General features: G+C 45.6%; 1 long non-coding RNA gene across 5 annotated transcripts in view; it reads left to right on the top strand.

Moving 5' to 3' along the window:
- The first annotated feature begins 6,254 nt into the window (after window positions 1-6,254).
- Window positions 6,255-21,596, top strand: part of LOC146188593 (uncharacterized) — a 104,318-nt gene continuing 88,976 nt past the window's right edge. For 4 of the 5 annotated variants that reach the window (XR_014707234.1, XR_014707232.1, XR_014707236.1 and 1 more), the window contains exon 1: window positions 13,757-14,012. This is a non-coding gene — a long non-coding RNA (uncharacterized LOC146188593). Of the gene's footprint in view, window positions 6,292-13,756; window positions 14,013-21,596 lie in introns of those variants that run through there. The other variant, XR_014707233.1, reaches the window with a different exon arrangement.

The raw sequence follows: 21,596 nt of genomic DNA, 5'->3' as shown, positions 1-21,596 counted from the left end.
CACAACCAATACCAGCCATAAGATGGCAGCGCTGGGCCTACATAGGGCTGATCTCTGCCAACTTACTGGCAATATTGGCCCGGGCTCTTGTGCTGCCTGGGATGTGTCATCGGCCCGCCGGACCCACTTGCATACACTGCATATATCACTTGTGTAGATGTCTGGGTGGAGGCCGTGTAGCTCTGCCATGGCTAAGAGTGATCCGGTTTGTATTTGCCTTAGGATGACCGCCTCCTCCCGACTAAGTGCCGTGTGGGATGGCGGCATTGTCTGTCGAGCTAGGCGGTAACGCTTAGTCACTTCCTCGTCATTGGTCATTCGGTCCTTTGTTTAGAACCACCACTCAAAACGGTCACTTTCGGCGGCACGGAAGGCAAGCGCTTGCACAGCCGGATGGGCCATCTCATTGTGATTTGGTAGAGATGCACAATCTCTCGCGTGCGCCGAGATCCACTTGATGCGGATAGTGTTGCCGCGGTCTTGGAGCTGAAGCTTACTGATAATGGCGGACGCCGGCGCGCACACTCACCCCTTAGCAAAGTTGCACACAGGGTTCCTCTTGTCAATGAACATGGTGCAACACTCAGTCTCCAAGATCGCCAGAGCGATGGCAGCCGCCTAGGGGTCTATGTCTTCCGTGCATCGCACGCTCGCTGTCGTTGTCTTATTGCCGGTAGCCGCCGCCACAGCCACTGCCACGAATCCTTCTCGCTGGTATTCTGCTGCGTCCACGTACCGGGCGTGCGGGTCCTGGGCGTGGTATTCGACGAGGACTTTGGCCCCCGCCTGCAGCCGGTCTTGGTTGTACTCAGGGTTTACTTTCTTGGGGTGGACTCCACGTGGATGTAAGGCCCACGCCTCATAGCTGATCTCGCACAATTGCCGACTGGGAACTCGGGGATTCTAACCCAGAGACGTCAGTATACTGCTGTCCTTCTTGGTGGTACAGAGGCACTCTATAGACTTTTTGAAGCTCTGTGGAGCGCTGATCGACTGCGTAACTGCCGAGTTTTATTTTCAGCGTATGCGTGTGTCCAGCCTCATGGATAGTGGATGGATGCCAGGAAGGTGTTTTGTGTATCTCAAGAGATTATCGCGCCATCCGGGCTGTAGTTTGTGTTCCGGCGTTCGCTGCCCTTGCCAATGGTGAAATGATCAGAGCGCTAGTGGAACCAGTGCAGTCGACCTGCCTAAAATGCACTGTTATAGTGCGGCACTGTGTGGTTGATGGCAGCGCGTTGTTATGGACACTGAGTTCATCATCTCAATCTGTTCTTGGAAAGAGGCCTAAAGCTTGTTTTATGTGAACCCGATACGATTCTACCTGTGGTGTTGGACGCGGCTGCCACTGCTGAATCCGTTCCAGCGTCCAGCGCTGACCTTACAGTTCTTTGCATGATCAACAAAACGCGGAGCACCACTCAGTGCCACTTACTTGAAGACATTCTTCTGCAGTACTCGGCTATCTTCTACTTCTGCCAGCCGCATCTACCACCCTCTAATCCAAAGTCTTATACCCGCCACATTATATATGCTGGTTCGTCTCGCCCTATTCCTCAAAAACCGTCCCCTTTGTCACTGTCGGATCGCAGAGTAATCCACGAGCAAATCTCAGATACTTGAGGAAGGTCACTCAAGAGTCGTCCAGTCCTTTCGCTGCTCCTTGCCACGTGGCGATTTTGCGTGGACTACCGCCGTTTAAATATCATCCCCAAAATGATTGTACACCTTTGTCCCCGCATTGACGACGCCATAGACTGCCTCCCCGGCGCTTTTTATTTTTCCTGCATAGATCTGCGATCAATTGCATCCAGTGCATCCGGCATACAAAACAACACGGCATTTGTAACGCCGGCTGAACTATTTGAATTTAATGTGATACCTTTGGGCTTTGCAATGCGCCCGCGAAGTTTGAGATATTTATGCAGACAACACTGAGTGCATGATGTCGGACATCTCTGTGCTGTAATAATTACGTTGTAAGTTTTGGTAAAACGTTTAACGAGCATGACGACCGCTTATCACGCGTATGAGAATAATTACATAACGCCGGACTATTCCTGATTTCTAAGAAGTGCTTCTTTGGTGAGAGTCAGCTTTGATGCTGGGCCTTCACATTGGTGAGCAAGGTATAAGACGAGACTCGCAAAAAAATGTCCGTTGTGGAGTCAGTTCACGCACCACGGACAGTTAAAGCGGTGCGTAGTGTTTTGCGAATATGTTCCTATTTCCGGCGTTTTATTTACAGCCTTGTGGACATCACCTACTCCTTGACGTGCCTTCTTCAGAAAGAAGCTTCGTTTGAATGAACTACCGAGTGCGATGCCCCATTCCGCCTGCTGAAGATTCTATTGACCTCAGATTCTGTTCCCTTGGCTTTCAAACCAACAACACCAATATATGTTTTTAACGTTGCTAGTGGTGCTGGCATCGACCCTCGTACGGTTCAGCGCCGAGATTATGCTACTTCATTTGCGAGCCGCTCCCTCAGCAAGCTAGAGCGCAACTAAACCGTAACAGAACAAGAATACCTTGCTGTAACCTTCGCTGCGATCATATTTGATTGGTGACCATTCATGATTGTGACTGACGATCACTACCTGCGCCGGGACGTCAATCTTCGAGCTCCATACGGTCGCCTCGCCCACTGTGGCGTTCGCCTACAGGATTATAACTTCAACGTTATCTACATAAACGGGCGCCGTCACGCCGACATAGACTTCTTTGCGAGTGCCGCCGCCATCAACAGATTGTGACAGTGACAATTTCGACCGCTACATTTCCGCCATCGGATGGATGGATGGAATATAGGACCGTCCCTTTTGAAGCTGGGTGGTAGCAGTAGCTATCATGCTCATTTTTCTCCCTATATCTTAATTATCGATTTACAATGGTTACCCAAACAATCATTCTATTTATTTAATTTTTGTTCCTACATTACTAACATTATGTCACTTCTCTGCTTTTAAGCCACCAATCTTCCAGCCGTTTTTTTGCTAGTTTCCACGGCCGGTTTATTCACGCGGGCACAGTTATCTCTAAACCCCAGAGCTTCAGGAACAGTGATTGCGCCTGCATTAACTTCCGGATGGATACCATTAGATTCGAGTATAATATGGTCAATTGTTTCAGTGGAGTTTCCACATGTAGCACATGCGTCATCTCCATTGTTAAATTTCTTTTTGTAGCTGCGTGTTTTAAGGCACCCTGATCTAGCTTCAAAACGTAGGGCACTGCCTCTTGAGTTATCAAAGAAATCTTCCTTCCTCATCTGCAATTTCCACTTTCGGTATAATTCCACACTCTGTTTCTTTTCCATCGAATTTATCCAATTTTTACCTTCTGTGGTTTTCACCTGTTGCTTAATGCTCTTTATTTCTCCGTCCTTGTGGCTACCATACTTACTAGTTAGTTTCCTAGTTCTTTTGCTCCATTTTGAGTCAACGCTTTTTAAGTACAGGTATATAAATACTTTAGCTGCCCATCTGTTACTGTCCAATTTCCTCAGGCGTTCCTCATATAATATTTTACTCTGAGCTTTCCGTACTTCGAAAGATGCCCAGCGCATATCTCCCTGTCCCGCATTATATGTAGTTTTGCCGTGGACACCTAGTGCTAATCGTTCAACGGATCTCTGATTTATTTCTAATGTCGATTGTACCTCTGATTTTAGGCACAAAACCGCCTTTCCGAAAGTAAGTCCGGGCACCATAATTCTTTTCCAAATACCCCTCAAAACCTCATACCTATTGTATCCCCACAATGCCTTATGTTTCATTATCCCGGCATTCCTTCGCCCTTTGGCCTTAAGTGATTGTTCATGCTTGCCAGTGTTTGCCAATCCTTCGTTTACCCATACCCCCAGATATTTATATTCTGCTACTCTAGGTATTTCATGGCCTTGTATTTTAAGACCCTGATCAGTTGAGCCGTTGAAAGTCATCAGACACGATTTAACTGCGCTGAAACTGAAACCTAGAGCATCCCCTTCGTCTCCGCAATACTTAACTAGAGTATGCATTTCTTCCAGACTCTCAGCTAGCAGCACAATATCGTCTGCATATATCAAACCGGGGAGGCGCTGCTCTACCACGTTTCCGCCTAATCTATATGACAGGTTAACACCTAGGTTACTGTCTTGTATCTTCCGTTCCAGGTTTATCATATAAAGCATGAACAGCACAGCACAGATAGAGGACAGCCTTGTCTTAATCCTTTGCATACTTTGACATCCTCCGTACTTCTTATCCCTTCCCACGTAATTTCTACTTTGTTATCCCGGTATATTTCCTGTAGGAACTCTATTATCTCATAACCGATACCTTCTTTTAATATGTTCCACAGGAGTTCCCTGCTTACATTGTCGTACGCCCCGTTTATGTCCAGGAAGGTCAAATACAAAGGTCTATTTTCCGCTCTAGATATTTCGATGCCTTGGGTAAGCACGTACAGGCTATCATCTAAGCGCCTATCATTTCTAAAGCCGTTCTGAAGTTCTCCGAGTATCTTGTTACTTTCAACCCATGCTTGCACCTTTAATTTCACCGCCTACATGGCTGTGAAACTTTCCTAACGTTGAGGTAGTTAAGAGCGAGCTGCGCAAAGATCCTGCTCTACAGCCTCTAGTTGTCTCCGCACGCAAGCAGGGAGTTAAATGCTATTTCCACATTCATGATGGCTTTTTTTCTATAAAGAACCTTTTTCCTGCGCGCCCACAATACGTGCTTTCTTGTTCCAAAGGCTCTGTGCTCCTCTATTTTCGTGTGATGCATACCGACACCATATCCGGGCATCAGCGATTACCTTGCATACTCCGTAGGCCTCAAGAGCGGTTGTACTGGCCGAGAATGCATTCCACGACAGTTATTACGTTGCCAGCTGCGCGCAGTGCCCTACAGCGCCCACTAAACGCCCCGCACTACCCGGTCTAATTCACTATGTGGAGCCTCCCAGTAGTCCGTTCGAACAGGTAGGAATTTATCTGCTTGGACCTTTCCCCAATTCTCCAAACTGCAATTGGTGGATAGTCATATGGGCAGCGTACTTAACTCGCCATTTTGAAACATCTGCTTCAGCACTGGCTACAGCGCATCATGTGTCACTATTGGTTCTGAACTCTGATCTCTTGTAGAATTGACCTACACAAGCAGTGATCAGTCATCGAAGCGGCCAATTCACTGCCGATTTATAAGCATGAGAACTCGGACACCATGTTGCCCTACGTCACATACGTTTTCGCTACTCAATAAAATTCCGGATACAGTCCGTTCTATTTCTTGTAGGCCCGCCCGCCGCACATAAACCCTCAACACAATCCTGCCGTTTTCTACCAGTGAAAATTTGGATGTCGCCGAGACACTCTCATTGGCTGAAGAACATCGTCGAATTGCCCGCTATCGATCGATTGCTTCGAAGAGCGTTTCAAGAACCGGTACGATGGCTGCGCCGGTATATTACCTACGCTCCGGGTGATATCAATTGGCTTTGGCGTCCAGTCCGGCGCCTCGGCTTGCGTCAAAAGCTAGTCACCCACTATGATGGCCCTTGTGTGGTCGTGGCCAGAATTAGCGACGCCACGTATGAAATTGCCCCGTCATCTCAACTGGTCGCACATCAGTCGCCTGAAGGCATGCCTCTAGGGAGAGCGCGGAATTTACCTGGGGTAATGTTCAGGGGTAATTGTCACGGAGCAACTTAGGCGAAGTAGTCGAAGGACTGAGGTGTAGGTGATGAAAAAAGTCGAAGTGGTATGAGGAACGGGACAAAGATCTCACTTCTCACGTAGGGCGCAACCCCGCCATGTGTGAAGGCCTAATTTACCTCGTAATAATGTGTTCGCTTGCTTGTATTATAATATTTCTTTACAATGTGTGCCTAAATATTCTCAACTGTACGCTGGAAGAAGAGGACGTGAAAATAAATTTGTTCGGTGTCGCGTTGGTGCTGGTCACATGCTTGCATTATTATACCACATCAAAAGCTACTCATCTCGCATATATGTATGTGGTTGCAATTTCTGCTTAACATTTGCACATGACTGAAATTCTGCATATGCATACACAAGAGCGAAAAGTCCATTATAAGCGTGAGATATTGTTGGAATTACAATCTTTTTTCATTAGGAATCTGCATGAAATTAGTGGGAGCAGTCATATCGTGGCAGAATGCAGTATGTGCATAAAATAAGCTTTTAAAGATTCAGACAAAAGCTCCTTTATATATATATATGAACGCTCTAGTTATTTAAGAGACCTGTAGAAATTGACAGAAACCGTTTGGATCACAGTATTGGTACGTGATGCACACTTGCGCGATTTTTGTCTGTGTCTGAAACGAAAGCGTAGTGAGACCGAAATTATCATTGGGTTTCATAAAGCGTAAAACAGCCCTGTCACGTTTTGAGGATACTTCCTAGCATTGTCCACGTGATCACAGTGAAGCGTGCAAGCACTCAAACTAAGATGAGTCAGAAAATTAACGGTATAATTGGTATTTTCACATCATTCTCAATTTGAAATTAACAACCTTTTGGAAGACGAATCGATTAACAAGCATATTTCAATCGTATTCGATATTTCGCACTGACCCTATTTAAAACGAAAGCAGCAAGTATTGTTTATACGTCAATACGTGCCCATTTTCAGTGCAGGAGTCTGGCAGATATAAGTTATCATTTCTGTTGTATCTAAGCACGTTTTTCTTTTAGTGCTACTGCTTTGCATATGTGTAAACCGCGCTGGTAATTAAGTGTGCTGGCAACGGTCCGAGCGATGGGCCCTGTGCCAGAAGTGGGTAAGCCATGTCGATGAAAGGATTTGAGGACGGCTCCAAAAATGTGGTGTGTACGAGAGTGACAGATAGGCGTCTTATAAATACAGAATCATATTGTATAGGAGCCTATAAGCCCGAGCACCTGGTAGTAACGTGTTTGCTGTCTTGAGCCGATCGCTGCCATGAACGCTATTCACGTTACAGCCCTTGTACACACAGGACCTGTCTCTTATAGAGTGGGATAGATCTGGGGCGCTTCTTTATTCCTACACACTATTGGGGGGGGGGGAGGGGGCGTATAAAGTCGTAGCAAGATTTTGCAACTTAGCAGACAGAAAATAAAGTTGCGGATGTGTATTCCGAATAACGCCAGTTACCCGAGCGTAAGGTGTATTAAGCACGACTACAAAGTGCACAGAAGCATTCACCGACTCGGACTGGCAGGCACTTCATTGAGAGTGGAACCGCGTAACCCGCAGCATGGCAACCTACTCAGCACATGTTAAAGAGCCCCGGCCGGTGGTCGAATTAAATTTAACGGCGAAGAAAAGATAAACACATAGACGACGAGAGCTTCGTCTCGTCTCTGTAAGGGTTGGTATCTTTTTGAGCCGTTCAATTTATTTAACAATGAACTGAAACCTAGTCATACAGCAAGTACTCAGGTGATCGAAACTTCCAGTGTCCGAAAGTACGGCAGCTCTAGAAATTTTGCTCCGTTCGTCCTATTTCTATCAGGGTCACTGATTCACCAATCGTGTGTTTTATCTTGACCCAAGAGCCTGGGATAAAGATGAAATACACGAATGATGGATTAGAGCATCGGGCCAAGAAAAAATGCACGGTTGATGAATGAGAGTCTCGGAGGAGCAGGAGGAGGAAAAACATTCATTCTATACTTCCTTATCTTCCTAAGTGGAGCCCTCTGTCCAGGGCTCCATGTGCCGCCTCAATCCTTCAGGCCCGCCAGAACAGCTGTCGCTGGTTTTGCGGGTTGTTGCGAATAAAACGGTCTCAGAAAAAATAAATACTCGTCAGACCATAAGTCCATGGGCCTCTGCAATCCTCTCGGCCCGCTCGATTAGCCGACGTTGTTTGGTCAGCTCCGTACGGGACAAGGCATCTTCCCAAGATTAGAGTGTGGCGTGAATATAGGTCAAGATAAAACGCGACCATAGTGTCTGGTCAAGATAAAAAGAGAGATATTGGTGGATCTCGCGTCTAGATAAAACGCGCGATTGCCCCGTCAGTGTGGCTTAATGTTTACTGCGGTCGACTAATGTTCCCAAGGATGCGGGATCGCATCCCGGCCGTGGCGTCCGCTTTTTGAAGAACGCAAAAAGCAAGGCGCACGTGTCCTGTGCTATGTCAATGTAGGGTAAAAAACCACGGGTTGTCGCAATTTCCGGAGTCCCCCCCCCCCCCCCCCCTATTGCTTCTCTCATAGCTTGAGTCGCTTTGGGACTTTTAATCCCTGAAACCAACCATAAAACACACGATTGGTGAATGAGCGACCCTGAGAGATAACGCGAAGGAGTCGAAATATTCTGAGCCTTCGAATACGTCGTCTTTTGGCTCAAGGTCAAATATAAGGTCACATTTGCGGCGAACGTACCTACAATGGTACTTGAAGGGTGAAGCGTGCTCTAAATGTTTGGGAGAGAAGTCTCAGCTTTTGATAGGTGTTACGTTTTTTGCAACAGAGTCAAAATGTAATCAGTGGATTCCTGTAAAATGTCTGAGTAGCGATGCACCCAGGGCTGTCGTCAGCATTATACTTCCCTTTGAGTACTGCTGTAATTAACGCTCCTTAGCAGCGTGTTACGTACACTGCCTGATACCCGCGGCCTGACTGCTTTTAAACACACACACGCGCGCGCACTCTAGCGTACTACGCTACCTACCCAGATGCATATTACAGCTGCCCTGTGAGGCATTTTGAAGTCATCAAAAAATGTGTGGTGGAAGGACGTGGCGCCTTCCTGTAGGCATTTGATGAGGGAGAAGAATTACCTAAACAAAGACGCTGTAATTAAACCAAATCCAACCATAAGACAAGCGTTTGAGAAAATCTACGCAGATTGACAGTTTAATTGTCAATGTAAGAATGTACATTCTGATTACCAAGGAAGCACGCACGACAGCAACGTTTTCTGCGGCTTGAGACATGGACGTCGCCTAATATATATCAGGACTTGGGCTCTGGTTTAGGCAGCAACGACCGCTGCACGCCTTAACGTGCGCTCACATCATGCGGCCGAACAAATTCGACATGCATGAAAATTCGAGAGCATTGGAGACGCTATACTCAGTTGTTTATCGCTAGAGTCCCAACGGGCCCTGGCCATTAGGCAATGGCGACGGCTTTCTTTAGCGGCCTCCTGGACTAGGCACTCCAAACATGCAAAGGCCATTTTAGGCCTGCGCACTCTTTTTTTTTCATTCAAATTTTTGACCCCCCTGTGCCGTGACAAATTGAAAGCGCTGTTGGTTGCCATGCCTCATTCCCTAGCAGGGGCCACGATGTCCCATGTGTGTACCCGCTGTCTTCAAAATAGGCATCCGCTGTCTCTATTTGTATGTTAAGACAGCCCTGAACAAGTCTGGTCTTAAACAAGTCTGGTCTGACTAAAGACATTACTGAGCTTCGCTCAGACTTTCGTGCAAGCGGGCACAGGTGTGGCGCTACAAAGCGGAAATTTTCTTTCCTTGTAGTGCGTTCGTTATAGTATTATAGTGCTCCTGGAAGTGTGAGAATGGACAGTACACAGTCGCACCTGTCGCATCGCATTCCTTTGCGCGCTTCCATTCCAAGTGTGGAATTGGCGGTACAGCGCAGCTGAGATCTGCTTCGCGCCCTCTAGGTCGTCATGGAGATGACAGGAACGCCAGACAAGCAGAACATATATCGCGGAATCTCTTGAACAGGGTACTAACTGCGGAAAGCGTACCTTTTATTACATCAAGGCTTTCTTGCAAGATAGGCAAGCACACATCAAGATTGGCGACACAAGGTCCGAGCCGATACCCATGGACCCAAAAGAGTGGTTCTTTCTCCATAGCTCTTCAACGTTGCCCTCATGCACCTGCCAGAACAACTTAAAGCCATAAAGGTAATCCGCCACGCCCTCTACGCGGATGACATAAACATATGGACAACGGAGGCCAAATTGGGATAGATGGAGGAGGCCCTCCAATAGGCTGCCACTACGATTCAAAAGTATGCAGAAGGAAGCGGACTGCGCTGTTCCCCGGACAAGTCGGAGCTCCTTGTCCTGCGCGGGAAGGGGGATACTGCACCGCTCAAAAGCTCGGTTCATGATACACGTATTCCTGAGGTGAGACAATGCGGGTTTGGGGGCCGCTAATTAACAAGGGTTGGAATGCAGCAGCCATCACCAAGGTCCGAACGGTGTGCGAACAGGTCATCCGTATGCTATCTCGGATCGCAACCAAGAAGAGCGGTATGGAAAAAAAAACTATACCCTTAGGCTAATACAGGCATTTATAATCTGCAGGGTAGTGTACGTGGCCCCGTTCCTTCGTATGAGTAAAAGCCGATCTAAACCACCTGGACGTTATCATTTGAACTGCTTATAAGAATGCGCTCGGGTTACCCATGAAAGCTTCTACGCAGCGTCTGCTACAACTGGGGGTGCACAATACGGCTGATGAACTGATTAGCGCCCATCTTTCAAGCCAGGTAATGAGACTGGCCGCACCCAAGACTGGTCGCAGGGTCATAAAAATTTTGAACATTTGCTTTCCACGAGAAGTGGCTGGAAGACAAGATATACCTCAAGAGTGGAAGAGAAAATTCCTTACGCTTCCGCTCCGCAAAAACATGCACCCTGAGCATCACCATGCTAGACAAGTGGCGAGAAGCAAGATGATGATCTAATGGTACTCAAGAGAAAAAGGAGTCTTCTTCGTGGTCGCTGCGGGTCCTGTAGCAGGGATATCAACAATATCAGTGGTCCACCAGATGTAGGTAGTGGGCGGGCTTTCAGTTCGTAACGGGGATATGCAGGCTATGGAGGAAGTTGCGATAGCCCTAGCCGCAACGCACTCCGCATCGAAATACATAGTTATAGATTCCCTAGGCAGCTTATAGAAACTATATGCGTGGAAGAATAGAAGAACTAGCCGGCACAATTCTGAGTCAATGGAGAACTTCAGCTGCACAGAAGGAGCTAATATGGGCACCAGGTCACCAGGGAGTTAAATGAAACCAGTGCGCACACGCTTCGGGCCGAGCTTCTCTCCTCCGGAATCCTTATACGTCCTCCCTTGCTGATTTAGGCTCCCCTTCTCCGTTAACAACATGTGCAGAGATATTACAGCATTTGCGCCTCGAAAGGAAGACATTCCCGAAGCCCGCTAAGTGTCTTAGTAAATCAAAAGCGTGTAACCTTCGAAGGTTACAAACTATGCCATTGAATAATCCAGCAACACTTCACGCCAATGAGCCCAAATCCTTTTCGGCGCAGTGCAGATTTTGTGGCCAGAAGGCAAACTTATACCATATGGTATGGGTTTGTAAACAAAATACCAGTATTGATATAATAAATCAGCCAACGTGGGAAGGCTGGGAGGCTTCCCTGTCCAGTTTGCACCTCGAGGAACAACGAGCCCTCGTCGAAAGAGCACGGGCAGCGGCTTCTACCCACGATGTCCCGGACTAGGGACCCGACCAGCCAATCTAAGCCAATGTCAATAAATGTTTTCATCATTATCATTTTACAAGATCTCGCGCATACGACTATTTGACCATGAGACAAAAAAAATATTTCGCCTGAAAATTTCTATACCACATTTTTTATTACCTTACACTACTCAGTGGATAGGAGTTGTTCTATACCACTGGGTATGTTCTGGCCTTCTGATCCCAAATGTTCGGCGGTCGCACTATACTTTAGTTCTCTTTGCGACAATGGTAATGCGACCATATACAGACGGAGAATTTACCAGCTAAAAACAAGCCGTAAACAGGAGATAATACCTGATCATCTGATTGGCTTGCTTTTGCGTTTTGCTCTTATGTTTTCGTTTCTTTCTTGATATTCATCTTCTGTACAAAGGTTTAACGTTATCCGTCATTAAGCATTGAATATGTTCATTCTGACAGAACATCAAAAAAAGTTATCCGGCCCAAGCGCTTTCCATCTAAAAATTATGTTAAGATCTCCCTCTCTTGTCTGACTGTCATAAACTCTGCAGGACTAAGGTCTGAGAGCCATCCCGCTTCCGAGAGGTTATGGTCGCAAACGATGTAAAACGAGGAGAACTTCTGGGTTCACCACCAAGCTCTCAGGGCGTATATTTTCGGTGAGTGTTTATGTCGAAAAAACTAGTTCTGTCTATGTAAAGTAATTGCGCCTGAAATAAGGGATGCTGCAAGCAACCTGGTATGTCATGAAAATGAGCCTGTGTTTTATTTCGTGAGCTCCATTCGAGTTTTTGTTATCACAACGTGGCCGATGTTGGGTGTAAAAGTAATATTGAGATTGAACATAGCAACCTGAAAATATAGAATCCTGACTCGAAACCCAATCTAAAATGAGAATATGTTATTTTAACTTTATTGCGATATTCCAAAAGTCGGCGTAATAATATTCGTTCGTTTCGTGTTAGCACATTAGGCAAGGACTGGCTCTTGAAATAAAGTTAGGATTGTTCAGTTCAATGTATTCATATATGCATGGTAAATAGTTTCCTCCAATTACTTCGGTTTAAGAGCCCTGCCTTATTTACGGGATATTTTATGCAAAATCGGAGCCTGAGTTTAAAGTTTTAAAGAAACTACTTCGAGAGAATCGCCATTTTTCAGACGCGGTAATAAATTGTTTCAATGCTAGCTCATTATAAAGGCGCGAATAACGTTCCTTATTTGAATTTCATATCATTTCTAATACTTTGCAAAACATTAGCTATACCCAGGCGCAGTGGCTTGCATATAATTTATTGTGCCCTTGGACAAACTTCGCAGTTAAATTTCAAGGTCAAGCTTGAACTTCGAAGCTCATTGCAAGAAACGTTTTGGCTTTTGAGACCCTATGACCCGCGGTGAAACATTATATAAACACATTTATAGCTTTGTATAGATTGTGCTTAGATATTAAGACGATCAGGATATGTCAAGTGTATAAGGACTAAATAAAATATGAGCCTACAGATAAGTAGAAATCTGTACGGGCTCGTTGTGACATTGTATACATGACGTGAAACTTATATCGATCATATATTCAAATAGAATTTTGGAAAGCCTGATATTATAAATTTTAAATCATCATAAATAAGTGTCATCGAAGCTCTATTTTCTCCACCGTTGACACTTATAATTTTGGGAAACGTTTTGAAAAGCTTGTCATTGTGACATTATTAAAATGAGCCTTAAAATTTGTGGGCATTTCTCTGATTTCCCCACCGAAGTGGAAGCTGCATGATGATTGCGTTTTGTGTCTATATCTGTGTTCTATTTGCTTCGGTCAATTCTTTTGCCCAACCATACAAAGAAGCGCCACGAAACTACATAAAATAACGTGCCAGTCTGGTAAATGACTTCATCTGGGATTTATGCACAACTAAATTTGTTGACTTATTACACCGCTTTAAAAAGGACTGTTTTGTATCGAACAGGCGATCATGCTGTGTCTTAGCTTTTCGTGGCCGAAATTACTGGGATGATCAGCAGAGAATACTCATTAAACCCAGTCATCAACCGACTGAAAGAAATACAGAACGACTTTAAGTGTGATGAAGAATACAGCGATAGAATAGGCGACCGGGTTTCAAACCTCACAGCTGCAAAGTGTCTTTATTTCACCTTTCGGAATGAGCAATATCTCAGTTCAGTGAAATGTTGGCATCGCTAATTATCGGCATGAATTTATCAAATCTTTCTGAATTTTAAGTAAGAATTTCTGTAAGGTACAGTACTCGTTAAGGCCGGCATTTATCTTCCCGTAATCCGAGTTCCCATGTGGCTTGGAGGTGGAGTGCCTTGTATGCAGCATAATTACCTCATACGTAGCCACAACCACCGGAGCTCTGCTCCTAAGCTGGAGGTCATGTAGGACTTCAAATACTTCAAAATGTTGCCAGAACTACCCTCTATGGGTAGTTCGTAGTTCGGTATGGAAGACTGTCATACAAGGGCTCATAAATATATGTATATGGCTTCCTTAAGAGAGCTCGAATAAGCTTTTTTGGACGAGAGCGTGAGCGTCTTTTCTTGAAAGGTACGTAGGGAGCGTGGCGGTGTATTATATGTGCGAGGCATAACGCTATACTACATAAGCGAGGTATGTTAATTGCAAATCCCTTGGCAATGTGAATTTCCCCAAAAAGCACATTGCTTTCTAAAAGACAGTTTTTATTTAAACTGCATCTTGAAGCGAAGATGAGCTTTTGCGTGTTGTAAGAGGTTTGTTGCATTGGTGAATGATTTGTTCTGTTTTTCTGATCGGAAAGCATATTTTGAATATAGAGCTGCGGAATTTTTTACTGCAAACATTCGCAGGAATTGACATTTAAGAAAAAAATATTTCTCCATCGTGAATCAAACCGTTTTCCTCCAATCTACGTCGAGCGTGGAAACCGCTACCGCAAACAGGGCGTTTTTAAACATGGTATTTATTACACAGCAAATATGAATACATGCATGAGCTATTTACAGAGATTTTATTAATCGCCACAAATCAAACCTGGAAGCACACAGTAACAGCATTAGATGCGAGGTAAGGCAGAGCACTTTAGCAAGTGAGAGTGCCACTGACGCCCAAAACACTTCCCTGAATTGCACAATCATTAGTTAGAAATGAGATTCCTTCAAAACACCCGATTCACGCTTTGATTAATCACCTACTTTACCAAAAAATATGTTGTTCATAAGAAAATGATCGTCAAGCGTGAGAATACTACCGATTACAATGATGACTGAGATAACGTAATGATATTAATATCAATATAATGATGCTGTAGTTAGTTATAATGATTGGAGTAGCGATGCAGTTATGGTGGATCTCGTTGATGAAAATTATTTGTAGCAATAGTAATGATGATTGCCAGGCAGTTAAAAAAACTGCGCTGAAAAGCGGTTTCCGCCATTCCCCTCTTAAGACGACGAGTGCAGTCCTGAAATTTTAAACTACCTCAGTGCACTTGTATGGTACAAACAGCACTTGTATTTGAATAATTCATCTACTGCTGATGAGAGTTATAACCGCTTAGGCGCCTTATGGTTTCATATGGCTAGCCAACAGTAGTCTTTTAGATGCCATCACTAGATGTTTATTTCAATCCATCATCAGCCAAAATTTGCTCATGGGAAATGATGTAATTACCTGAGCAAATTATTTGCATTTTTTTTCTTTTCGCTTTCGAACATGCAAGTTTTGTTGTAATGTTCTCTCTTGCTCTTCTGGTCTGAGTTGCTGTTTGTTCTCCACAAATGCTTGTACACACAGTGTGAATGTTACAATCGTCTTTCGAAAGTTTTTAATTTGTATCTATGCTTCCGAAATTCTACACATCATTCAATGCCCCTCGGTAATCACGACCGGGGAAAGGTGGTTCGTAAAATCACAGAGTTACAATCGAGACCTCGATAAGAAATGTAACGCTATGCAGAAGGTAGCCCAAACATCACCAAGCCAGTTCGTAGTCAGAATGTTGTCGACGAATTCATATAGCCAAATGTGAATATTTAATGAACATTATCTCCACTCTACAGCGTGCGCAACACAGTTCTCTAAGCCATTTTATCTTTCAATTTCTTACCATGGAGATAGTTTTTAGACAGTCTTAACTGGAGAAACAACAGGACTCCATAGAGTAGAAAATGCATTCTACTACGCTCCAAAAGGCAAAGCCGCAATGATTGAGCCTATAATAAAATTGCTGGTGAAATAGTCTCCGGTTGAAAATTCTCACATTTTATACACGCCTGCCTCCAGCACCTAGAGTGACTTTCCATCTGTACGAAGAGTTCCTTGGCAGACGCCAATTCAAGGCTGAACAGATGGGGCTGACTGCCACAATAAGCTGATGCACTACGATGCGGTAATGTAACGAGAAGATCCCTTTACATAATTTCACAGTTGATTTGTATTCCCCCACAGGCCCTTGAAATAGGTATTTAAGTTGAACAACGATACGCGCTGGCTCTCATTCGTGCCCTGATCCCTTGAGTTCGAAATTTGACAAGATAATCGACAGTTAAAACTGGTAACGCGATAAGCCTTTTAACCACTATTCGCCTTGAACTCTCTCAGACTAGGTTTGTCAACACAAACTCTCCTTCTTTGATTTCGCCACGGGTAATATGCTACATAAATTACCATAGGCAGTAGTTTATCCTGTCTAAGCAACGATATATAGAACACGTTAGTATACTATAGCAAACGAATATAGTACAGGTTCATGAATGGAAAATATTTATTCCTTCATAAAGCAAGACTGACGGCGACCTGGATAGCCTATTTGATGGCCCTGGCCGGGACGACCGGGTCTGAGATGGCCGCCATAGCCTTCCACTTAACAACAGAAGGGTCGACCATCGCATATCTACCGGTGGCGGCGATATGCGTCACTTCCTAAGACATCGTCATATGTTGCCAGATCCTGGTACCAACTGCACTCCGGCTGAATCTTCTTCGGATATACTTTGCTGAATACGCAAAGACCTAGTATGGAATCTTCGCCAGAAGGATTCCTGTGCTTAACTATCAGCTTATCCGGAGGCGGAGAAATCCTCTGCTCAACTCTGTAATGATTTGTAATGAGAAAAGACACCAGCTCTACTCTCGTGGATCTCACCAGAACCACCGCCTCACCTTCTCAGCTCTGCTGACGAAACATCGGGCATACGTCTGAGCAACCTCTTTCAAAAGGTTCTCAGAGGGTAACGGCATCCAGGTAATTTCCACTCACCTAGGTCCTGTTTCCGTTACCTCATTAAGCGTTTGTGCCGCTGTACCAGATATTCTGTCCATCGCCAAATTTCTGATAGCTCTTTTTGAGCCGCTAAAACACAGGTAAGCGTTAGTATTATATATAGTCAAGGCTGCCTGCTCTGTACTTTCTGAGGAGTGCATCCTTATAAATCACAACTTCCCAACTTCAAGTACATCGTTGTCTTTATACTGTTTGATGTAACGTAGATGGCCCCGTTGCGGTTTCCATACTTAGCATGTAAGGCTCTGGTTCTTGCCTTCTGGCGGCTCTCATAATGTACGGGAGGCATATGCATGAGCAAATGATTCGTGCACAAGCCTTGAATAATTTGCCGCCTTATCTGAACTTTCGTGTTTTAGTCTGGATCTTATCCAATAATCTTGTCCAATGTGTCCTTTCTTGGATTTTTTTTCGAAAGCCTACAGACTTTCATCACCTGGTGTGCTTCCCCTACTTGTGTCAGGGTGTTCTGGAATATTAATTCCAGCAGGCATTCGATAGATGTATTGCTAGGAAACTCAAAGGCCGCGTTATAAACCTGCTGAGTCATAGTGTTCACCTTGTCTTTCCCCGTCGCGTCCATATCGATATAAAGCGACGCATAAATTATTTTATGATCACGAGCCTCTGTACCAGCTGAAGTAACACCCTTTCCCGCTCCCTCCTCTTACGATTCGCGATTCTCTTAATGTGCCTCATAGTACTCTTACCACACTCTTAAGCTTTCCTACTGCATCCTTATTCTTGTTAGTCCGCAAATACATACACAGGAGCCTGATCGTTTGAACCTAAGCTACCGGCACACCCCTGCACATTTACTTCTAACGGTGATAGCTGCACATAGTGCCTGTTGTATCCCGTTTGGCTAAACTCTTACAACAAAAAACTCGGGCTTGGTCTAAGAGCATGCAGCCCTGTCTCTCATGCTAGATCCACCGCAATATCTATTGGTCGTTGCAACATATCCGCGATTTATCCGTCGCTACCCTTGGCGACCCAAAGCGTAGCGCTGTCCACGTTAAATGCGTGTTTAAATCCGATATTTCCTCCAGTATCGGCGGTATCTTGATGAAGGCTAAATTAAAGAGTAACGGCGATAATTTCGACCCCTGCGGTGCCCTCTCCCTCGTTTCGAAAAGGAAGGGATCCGATATCAATTCTCCGAATGCAATGAAATTTATGAAATGCAATATTTATGAATGCAATATATGAAATTTCTCCCCCCCCCCCACTTCCGGCACTATGTCATATAGGTATTTCAATATTGCTTAATGGGCAACATTGTAAACAGTCATATTTACGGCAACCCCATATAGCCCTGGTTCTTGTGCTGCAGCCGCAATCAACGAAATTATTTTGCAGCTGCATCATGACGCCCTGCATTAAAAACAATTGGCCATAAAGCCAATTACCTTCGCCATTGTCAACTGTTTGTCCTGCGCATATAAGCCTGAAGCCCGTTGATGACAACGTGCTCCACCAACGTTCCCCGCAGGAAGTGAGCGAGATGAGCCGCAGATTCTCAATACGTAGGTTCTTCCCCGCCTTAGAAAAAAAACGTAATCCCAGCGTGTTTCCACTCTGTGGGTATATTCCCGGGCCCTAATACTTGATAGTCAGGTCCGTGACAGCGTCGATCAATTTGAAGTGCAAATTTCGCAGCAGTTTCTTGGTAACCCCGTCGGGACCCGCTGCAGTAGTACACTCTAAGAAAAAAAAAGGCTAAAAGGGGTAGTAGGTTAGTCGTTTTGAGGACCAACTGGTTTGCCCCAACCATTGATCCTATTGGGGACCAACTGCAAGACGATAAGCACATAGTGTTTTTAAAGCTGCAGTGAAAAGCGACTCGCACGTGGAGTCGAGCTGGTGGTCGAACCCCCCACGCGCCGAGGCCAAGGAGCGAGCGCTGTGGTTTTTTTTCCTTTTCTCCCCTCTTCTTGGGCGTGGGCGCACGCGAGGCTTGGTTTGTTTAGTCCCTTCGTCCCGAGGCGTCGCCCAGAAGCGAACGGCAGACGTATCCAATTATCAGCCCGGAACAACAGCGGCACGCTTCTGCGAGCCACTTTACGGCCAGCTCGTCGAACGATGTCCCGCCGTGGCGCCAAGCATGGGTGCAGGGAGACGCCGTTAATGAAGCTTTTTGCACTGCCACAAGCGCTCACTAAATGTCCTGCAGAAGGCGACAATAGGCGCGCCCCTTGGCCCTCCCAAGTAGGCAATCAGCCCAGCGGCCTCCCGCTGTGTCGCGATACATTGGGTCCGAGCAACGGCGACTGTACACTCCTCTGGGACAGTGCCGCCCCCCCCCTTTTTTTCCTCGAACGGGACGGCTGGATGGCCTAGTCTCCAGATCCCCCGCGGCATTTCTTGCGCCAACTGCAAGGTCGCGTCGCAAACACGCTGAGGAGGGGAGGCCAAGACAGGCGCCGTGTGAGAGGGTTTGGGGACCAGCGAGTGGGGAGAATGTGTGTTTTGAATGTTTTATTTTTATTTGGCGTAATTAAGGACCTGGGTCCAAGATTATTCCTAACCCACGGGGGTTGTGGCATGTTTTTGAATAATTTGATTTGCTGCTTTATTTTCGGGGCGGATCACCTAAGGTAACCGCCCTCGGGTCTTTGTTGATGTTTGTCAACAAAAAGCGGTCCTCGGACCATGTTTGGCAGTCAAGATTGAGGCTCCGTGCTTAGTACGTATTTACACCCCCTAGGCTTTAACCGAAACGCTCGGTAGGAAAGTAAGGGCCTGTAAAGTGACTTCTCTGTGTGAGAGTCTTCATTTTCTTTTAAGTTACAGTTGTCTGTGTGACTTGTTGCTGTAACTTTGCCTATGTATACTATTTTGCTTCTGTAAATATATATCTCCTCCTGACCATCATCAGATCATCGTCATCTGCTTCTTCACTGCCGAATGACCACGTTTGGAGAGGCTTCAGCCCCTCCGAAGATTTGCGGAGAATGAGCTATTCATTACTTTGTCCAAAGGATGAACTGCAGGATTAGGAACGGTTGCTTCTTGCAGATGCTACCCAAGTGACTAACAGTTGAACAGTTGAGCCTCGAAATTGATCAGCACATGTGGCACTTTTCGGCCGGAGAAAAAAGGCATCGGATAAAGAGTAAAAGCTAAAAAGTAACGAAGCACCTCAACAAAACAAAGCGCTAAAAAAAGAAAAAAACAACCAAAACTAGAAAAGAAAAGTCTGCACTGGTGCGCTTCAGTAGCTTGTTACGCTCACTACTCTGCCCCGCCGAACACTGGGATCCCTTAAAATATTTTTGCATATTATGGCATGATCGCACTTATAAGGTTGGGACTTCATGTTTCGAAGTGCACAGGCCATTGCCGCCGCTCTAACAATTACAACTTCTTGACTATTGGAGCTTGCTGCCTGGTCTCGCGAATTGCACTAATGTTCTGGATGCCTATGCGCACTATTCTATGCACTGGAATAATTTTACCACGTGGTGTTTGACATCGCTGGCACATTTACCAGAGCCGGCAGAAGAGCATTTTAGAGATGCTCTTCTACCGTAAGCGTAATTTTCGCTGAACAAAGATGTAGGACAAACCCTTCAAGGAAAAACGTTCGACCAAGCTTCAATATCGGCAAGCGCAGCAGCGACAACATTATTTTGCCGGTAACTAAATTTCATATGTATGTAAATATTTCGGGAAGCGTTGCGATGATCGAGCGCTCGGATGGTTTATACGCAGAGTGAGAAGGAGCGCAAAAGGTGGAAAAACACGCAAAATATTATTACGGGAAATATTAAGAGTACGGCAGTTGTCCACACCACTGAGGATGATCACAGCACAGCACTCGCACAGCACAGCACTCGTCTGCGTCTTCTTCTTCTTCTGGGAGTCTGTCGCTCTTCTTTTTCGTCAGCACGGCGAGCGAAAACCGCTCAGTAACATTACCCCCCCCCCCCCCCCCCTCGGGAAAAGCACAGTCCCGGTGCGTTCTACGTTTGTGAAACAGAACGTGCATAATAAGGCTTCAGGCGGGACACATGCACTATTTCAGAGGATGGCGCTCTGGACGAGGATTTCGGAGGCACAGATTCAACTTCGTATGTGACGTCTGTCCTGGGGCGCCAAACTCGGTAAGGGCCTGTATAGCGGGGCAAAAGTTTTTCACACAAGCCCACGCGACGGCAAGGGAGCCACAGCAAGACGAGTGACCCAGGAGGGTAGTGGACATCGCGGTGGATACTGTCCTACCGGAGCTTTTGAGAGTCTTGGGATGCAGAGAGCCTGGCATGAGCTATCCGGCGGGCATCATGAGCGCGGGCTACGGCCTCACTGGAGTAAGTACTGGTGGCGTCTGCCGCGGGTAGTGACCCAAGCAGCACACCAGCATTGGTCCAACAATGGTTCATCACTGGAAAATAATGGCATCAATATTGGACTGATATTGGCATTTGGGCATTTTACTACATTCTCCATTCTTGGCCCATCTTTCGTTCCATGGTTGGTCCAGTGTTCAACCAAGCTGGAGCCACCAATGTAGGCACAATATTAGACTTTCCATTCATGCACCATGATTCTTGCCAATACTGTCCAGCATTATACCATCATTGTATTACCAATATTTGTTTAATCCCAGCTATTCCATTGATGGCCCATTGTCAATGCTAATATCATACCAATGGTTAGCCATTGCAGGTGCACTGGCTACTCCATTCATGCCGCATATTGTCGATACCAATATTCATCCAATGGTTTATGGGTACACCGGCTACTGCATTCATGTATCATTGATGATGTCAAGATTACACATTTTGTGGCACTGCCTGTGCCGGCCATAAAATGCAGCCGTTTTCATTCAAGCCATATTCGTGACAGCACATCGAACTTGCTGG

The sequence above is a fragment of the Amblyomma maculatum genome, chromosome 5, assembly GCF_055883805.1.
Source record: "Amblyomma maculatum isolate TAMU_Amacu chromosome 5, ASM5588380v1, whole genome shotgun sequence".
Classification (NCBI taxonomy): domain Eukaryota; kingdom Metazoa; phylum Arthropoda; class Arachnida; order Ixodida; family Ixodidae; genus Amblyomma; species Amblyomma maculatum.
This window is presented reverse-complemented; position numbering and strand designations above follow the sequence as displayed.